Raw genomic sequence first — 8061 nt, forward strand, 5'->3', positions numbered from 1 at the left:
TAGTAATTTAAACAATTTTAAACTTTTGTTGATCTGTTTTTAAACAAATCGAGTGTAGTCAATAACAATATGAAACATCGTAAAGATATTAAAAAGTTAAAATGCTATCAAAACAGTAATAAAAGACTTTACAACATATAACATAATATTTTAGTATAAGTTGTTTTGCCTGTAAAATTAAAACCAAAATGGTATTTAAAATGTGTGTAATTTTAAAATTGATAGCACTTTAAAATATAATTTAAATTATTTGTAAATAATTGAGAATTGAATAAAATATAACATTGTAAATTAAAAATAGCAAATAAAAATAAAAAAGCAATAATAAATAAACGTGATTGTATGAAATGAGTATTGTTATTGACTGTACTTAGCGAGGTGTATGGGTTTCACGGGCGCCTGCGGTGTAGCGTTTTATCTTTCTACGCGAAATGTGATGATGATTTAAATATATTCTGTTTTTACACACATTTGTTTTATTTTACACGAATTAAATACCTACCCTAAACCAAACAGATTTCGTTATGTAAGACTTTTAATTCTTAAGTAGAGGAATGAGATATTAAACGTCAAACGTCTGAAGTTACTCGGTTGGACATAAGAAAAAAATGCTCTAACGCTCCAAGCGATTCATGTAGGATAGTTACACTTAACAGTTGCATTTATATGAAAGAAATGGTTCTTTCACTCTCTATTTGAATACTTTTCAACAACAGCAATAACGTTTTGAACGAACTAAAAAATAAATAAATTCATATGGCATTCCACCGTTTGACGTGTTTGTAAATTGGTTTGAACAACGAAGCAGATAAAATACAGAATGATACCTACTACGTTTTTAAAACGAATCTTTGCGTATTCATATCACCACAAAAAAATAATCGAAGACAGTTTTCAAAAAAACTGTTCCCAGAATATAAAACACCCACTCTTTCCCTTAACAGTAATAAAACAAAAGAATAGTAGATATATGAATCATGACGTGCCATTTGTTGAGGCACAGAATGAGCCCCAAAGGTGCTTCAAAATCATCAATAGACCGTAAAGTTGGAGCCCTAAGTCCCCGGACAGACATCACTCATAATTAATACGTAATCAGCAATAAGACTGATAAGTCGTGACTTGGAAATTCACGAGGTTTTAAGCTTTTTGGGATCAAGTGCTTATGACCTTTATGATATTCTGGAATTGAGGGGAGTGAGAATACCTATTGATCTTTATAATGTACTTTCATAATACCTGTTAATTACAAGATATTGAAAATCACTACAAAACTTATTAAATGTTGTCTTTTATGCTTTAAAAAAGTCTTTATGACTACTGAAGAGTTTATTTGGTCGCTTGAACGCGCTAATCTAAGGAACTTTTTGTAAGTAGTAGGTAGGCAGCGCGGAGTATTTTCCATGGGCCGCGACTGAAACCACAAGTCGGTCATGGCATTGCCCATATACCCAGCAACAGTAGGTTCTAGGAGTTCAGATAGGCAGAGCTAGTCATACTGGATGCTAACCCAACATGGCATGGTAGGGAATAAATATAAGAGTTAGTACTTAGATTCCAAACTAATATAGATCAAAAACATTGTTACTAAGAGCAAGTCACATAGGAATTATAACACTAATTACCACTACACTCCTGAAAAACCGTCTATTTATTACTACTTATTAGGATATATCGATCATTGGCCCGGCTAGTTTATTAGCTTTTTCTTTTTCATTTGATAGCCGATAGCCTAGGCTGAAGTAATCACTTTCTGATCTATTAATCGTTAATGCGGAGATTGATCACTCTCCCTCCTAGATATAGTTTTTATATGAGTCTGGGGGTTTGAAGGTCTCGGTTATCTGCCAGTAAATAGATACAATTTATGTACGGTCATGACCCGATTTATGGTACTTATTGACTCGATATTAGGTAAGTGTATAGGTACTGTTTAAGAGCTCGAGACAATATTGAGCGTCACGGTGAGCTTTTGGTAGTATTTTTGTGTATTGAAAAGACGATCATCATTTAATTTTGTAGCTCATAAGAAAGAAAATTAGAAAACAGAAGAAAAAGTAATTTGAAGCAAGCATTCACTAATTGAAAAACATGGCATTACACTAGAACCAAAATAAACAGAGGCCTTTTACATGACGAAGTAATGCTTATTCTTCACAGGTATTTAAGTTACATTTCACACAGCTAACAAAGCGATTCTAAAAAGACCGACCATCAGAAAAATAATCTTAATTTCCGCGAAAAAGGCATTGCTGATGAGTGGCTAACTCATTCAAGCAGATTAATAATAACCAAGAGGCACTATAATTAAAGACAATATCCCGTTACAAAAATCGTAGTCACACCAATCAGTTAACTCCTATTCTTCGATTCTGCTCGTCATTGTGATCCGTAAACACGTACATTCAGTGGTAATGCCGAATGTATGTGATTGCAGGTGCCGTGGAGAGCTAATACACCGCGCCATTGTCGCGCTCACAAAGCCACCGCCACCAATACACTTTTATACTTTATGATGGTTTAAGGTGTGGGAAGTAGCGAGCTAGTTACAGATGATGTGTGATATCAATACCTTGTGTACTCAATTGCTGAAACTAAGGGTTTCTCAGTTTTAGTTGAGACGGTTTTTTGTGTGTGATGATATTACATTTGCCCAGATATAGGGGCATCGGTATTAATAATTCTGGTCTGTGACTATCCGTAACGACTGCCAAAGATTTTCCAATGACAGCCGGGACCCACCAATTTAGGGAATCCTCCGAAACATGGAGGAACTGACCATGACAAGAGGGTCACTCTTCCATTGCTGCTTAGCTTTATGACCTATCGATCAGTGTTCCTGTTACTAAGCCAAGAGTTTATCTTTTGTTATGTATTAAGAAACGAATTCAACTATATACTGATAAATTCCAGCTCCTCAAAACGCTCCCCGCTCTTACCTCACGCCACACCACAGCTCGGATAATGGTCGAGTTGTCTCGAATCCCGAAGTCAATTCCCGGCATATTGTCCGGGCAGAAAGGGCCGATCCGATCCCGCGGGACCGACGCTAAATGTACTTTTAGACAATTTTATTAGAAAATGTCTTCAAGTGGCTCTATATAACTTTCGAGCAGTCGGATAAATGAACGTGCATTTCGGATTATAATGTTGTATGTTGCTATGTTGCATTAGTGATCTTTTGTAAGTAAGACATAAGGAAATGCCGTGTTATACTTTATTTCGATACAAACAATTTATCTTTAAATTGTACATTAAAATTAATATAGGCTATATTTACAGAAATAAAATTACATTAATCGAAGCTATTGATTAAGATTTCCCTGCACAAAATTAATTATATGCATTCCAGTTTGAATCCAAGCAGAAAATCTAAAAAATCTAAAAAGTACCCGACCATAACTATTTGCAGACTGCACAAAAAAAAGCACGCGGCATTGTCACCACGGACTCAACTTTCCACAAATTTAACTTCCCTCCACTCTCAGTGAGCATTCGAAATAAAGCGCGCTTACTCAACGAGAGATGCAATTTAAAGTACTGCACAATTCCTTTCAACTATTCTTCAATTTCCATCACTAGATTAACAATTGTATCTGCTATAACCGCATCCATTGCGCGTACAACAAGAAAACCTCTCTCAACAATTCGTAATAGACGAGCAATGGGCACTGCAACACAGACTAAAGTCGAGTTATGACTTAAATGAGCAGAAGTGCCAGTTTCACGGAACGTAGGTATAAAACGAAGGAGCCACAGAATAAACTTGGACTTAAATCGCCCTGAGAATAAGTGGGCAAAGAATAAAATGAAGTTATAGTCGTGAATAAAATTGTTAGTTTAAGTTGGTTCGTATTAACTTGAAGAAGTACTGGGCTTATACGTTTCACTTATTATTGCGGTACGCTGGAGTCAGACCGTTTTCTCGGGAATATTCAAAGCATTAAAACTGCATTGTGTTCTTGTTAATGCGATGCAAGTAAGCGTGGAAATGGTTTATTTTTGGTTTTACCTTTTTAAGAAAAATAAATTTGAGAAATTTATTATAGTATAATATATAGTATTAGGCAAATTACTTAATGTTTCGTCAACCTTAAATGTACTCCTTCACATTATGTCACAAGTACTCACAGAGGAACCACATCCATAGGCATAAAAATCAATGGTTCACAATAAACCATCCTCTGACAATGCGCTTTCAACAAAGAGGTATGAAGGAGGCGTCTTCCCGCCTGTTTTGAAACGAAGCGAGCGACCGAAGCGCCCGCCGTAGAATTGCGCCTTTTCTTCAACTATGCAGATAATAATCACCATACTATTGAAGCCTTTTGAAATCCAAGGCTTTTTTAAAGACTATCCGATGTTCGAAGACTGATTTAATTTGACCTCCTTCATTTTGATTTGGTAACAATAGCTGGCAATGTTATTGTTTACTAATACTCGGTAACAATGCCTGAATTTGAAAGCCTCTTATGGTATTGTTATCTCAAAGTTCTAGATAGACGATTCTTTTGTTAATGTTGACAACTTCTGAAATTGACAAATACGTAAGGTACATTTATTTGTTTGAATTTGATATTTCAGTGTTTTTTGCCGAGTTTATTTTGGACATATCAGTTACCTCTTTGTCTCGCTTTCATTGTGTATACCCGATAAAAAAACAGTCAAATCTTTCATGAAACGTTGTTCTAAAATACGTAATTTCAAACAAAGAAAATCTAATTTACTCATAAGAAATACGGTCAGTGTGTCAAAGAGCTTTCATATATTAATGGAGTTAATTACAAACAGTATATTCCTGGGACACAAAATTTAAATTGTTGCTCTTATCTTAGTATCATCTCTGTACCCGATGTTTGGGTCCATTATTATCATTATTTCTTGGAACAGAGCCAATTTATGAGTACCGTACTTTGCTAAGTATTCATTGCAAATTAGAAATTTTGAAGTAGGTTATTAGTACAATGTATTGGAGAAAGTTATGGTAATTAAATATTTTTGGGGGTGATGATAAGTAGTACTGGTTAATAAATAAAAAATATGCAATGATTAATTAAGGGAATGCCAAATAATTTGTTCTTGTATGAAGATAAATTGACATTGAATTACCTATCTTTATTAAGGTTATGATAATGCAACATAAAACACGAAACTCATGATAAATTCAGTAGAATTAACCATTCTTTTCAACTTTAATAAACAAATTCTACAACGAACTTCATACAAATTGTTCCTTGACCAAATTGCTTTACGCCATAAAACAAGTGAGTAACGCAGAACAGCCACTTACAGACCAATTAAGTAATTATAAAACAAAAGGAGGGCGGAACAAAAAACTTAAAAGACGTTTACTGGGACTAAGATAGCGGGCGGGACACAAGGGTAATTAATCCGTGAACCACTGAAACAATGGATATGGTTCTAGCTGGATATAAAGAGATCAAACAAATAAGTGGTAAGTGACTTATTGAGCTTGACTTTGTATGTGCTTAGTTGGAAGCTATTTGGTAAATATTAAAATTTGTCGGCGTATATGCACTTATTGTAATAGTCAGACAACCAAACATATTCACACTACTTAAAAGCCTGTTTCAACTATCAGAAGACTATAAGTTTGCAGTCTGCGAGGGTCTAATATTGAGACTGATAATTAAAATTTGACAAGAGCATTTCTAGACATAGTGACCAATTGCCAAAAACCATTTAATCCACACCATTGACAGACTTTTGAATCCTGATAAAGCAATCTAAAGAAAGTCTTAAGTGAAAACAAAATGTCTTCCTCATTTGCAAGATGTCGGCCCCTTAGTAAACGTAACAAGGCGAGCAATTAAGATATTATTGGGAGAACCTTTTGTGAGCCCCATGTCGTTCACAAGTCCCGGATTTGGGGACAGAAAATTAATTTAGGTATACGACTACCGTTATGTAGTGATAATGTAGTTATGATTAAATTAGGTGCTTATTATTTTGAGACTGTGGCCGAAAATGATAGCTGAAGGGACCTGGTAAAAGTTAAAAATGATTGGATCGATGTCACCGGTATTTGTGGAAATCTAAGGGGAAGGCCTATATTCGTTTGTAACTTGTTTGTAGATATAAATTTTATGATATACCACGATTAGAAGTTACATGAAGAGATTGCCTATCTGACCTGCTCAATCCAGTTACTTGGGCAATCCGATACCCATTTTTAAGACTGGTTGTTGGAATTTCTGGCTATAGACTACCGGTAACGTCTGCCAAAGATGTTTATTGACAACAGGGACCCACCAATTTAAAACAAACCAGTGGAACTCGTTATGACATAGATAGTCACCCAACCACGGACCGACCACGCGTTGCCACAACTTATGATGGAATGAGCCGTTCGGCTCTTATTCACTACTATGTTCCACTATACACATGTATAGAGATACCCAATTTCAATCGGAAGCGTGGTCGGTCGTGTTGGGCTTGTACCGACCCAGGGCTGGTACTCCCAATGATTTACTACTAATGAATACCGGGACCCGCTGCTAAATAGTTTCCTACCTGAGCTCACTAAATGTTTCGGGGTATTTAAAAGTTTTTTACGAGAATTTTATTGTTAGTGTGAGAAATAAATATGTTATGGTCACACACATAGGGATATACCCATGCAATATTTTTGTGCACTATCATGTCTCGAAATTGATATTTAATTTTCCTCAAGTTAGTGTCTTAGCAATGACTGTGAATGAATGAATTACATACAAAAGCTAAAAATAAGTCTAAAAGTGAAGTACATAGTTAACACATTTCCAAAAAACCATCGTCGCATACTTCTAGATACCCATATACGTAAATCTCAAAATAATATTATTAGGGCAGCGGCCCACTGTTGCGATATATCACTGCCGTCAATTCGTCGCGCGCTCCGCAAATCCTGGCGCTGAAATATAGCGCAATGTTCGCGAACATTCTCCGCGTTATATTTTGTGCATTAACATGGCGTGTGTGCTGATGGATGGGCTCTGGTTTGTCTCTCCCGTACGAATAGTTATTATGTAGTGCAATTTAGTCACTACAGTTAGTTTTAATACAGCTGTAGTAAACCTTTTTAATTGGAGTATACGTGTTTAAAACTAATAAATAGTCGGGTAAATGGCGTAACACTTTTACATTGATTACTTTTAAGTAAAAGTGTAGGCTATCGGTCATTAGGTTACATCTTGTCATTTTTTTACACTTCTAAGAAGTATTGTTGTTAAAGAAAAAATACTCACCTACAACGTGTTTAAACAAATAAACAACAGAGTTAGTTACACTGCAGTTTCCTAAGACCTTTACAGAATCACCTTACCTGTTGTAAGTCGTGATGAATAGAATAATCCGCGCATCTGAATGGCGTATTATGCGAAAAATTCATTAGGCTTAAGTGGATGCTACCATCTGTCTGTCCCTCTTATCGAGAGACAGAAAATGGTGGGGAAAAAGGGGGGAATACGTTTTCTTTGAAAGGGTAAGGAAATGTCAGTTTAAATGGAGATTTTCAGTAACTGTTATAGACTTGGATCCGGAATTGAAATTATGTAAAGTTATTTTTCTTTTTATCATGCACTTCCTTGATAACCGTTTTGTTATCGTGGATCTTAGGATGGACAGATAGAAAATGGAACGAGTAGCAAAAAAAAAACTCAGTGACGTTCTATCTCTACAGTTCTTAAATTAAGAAAATAATCTGATATACTCAGCACGAGCATACTCTACAGATATTTTAACATTTTAATATATCTTACAACTACTTTACAATAAATTAGTTCATTGCGATCACAAGATTACAACTCAACTTTCACTCTGCAATCTGTTCAATAATAAAATTTCAGTTCAATAATATTGGCTTGTCACATCAAATCTTGCGTGTTCTGCAGCGAATCAATTTGGTTCGTGTCGAATGTTAAGTGGATATCTTTGAATAAAACCTGCTACAGATCTAAGACATCTCACGGATTTTGGAAAATTTATGCGCGTTTTTTGGGGCCTTTTTTCCAATTTGAAATGTGGTGATAACGGAGGATGTTCTTGTAAATCTTTCAGGTT

Source organism: Helicoverpa zea, chromosome 14 (assembly GCF_022581195.2).
Source record: "Helicoverpa zea isolate HzStark_Cry1AcR chromosome 14, ilHelZeax1.1, whole genome shotgun sequence".
In the NCBI taxonomy this organism is placed as follows: domain Eukaryota; kingdom Metazoa; phylum Arthropoda; class Insecta; order Lepidoptera; family Noctuidae; genus Helicoverpa; species Helicoverpa zea.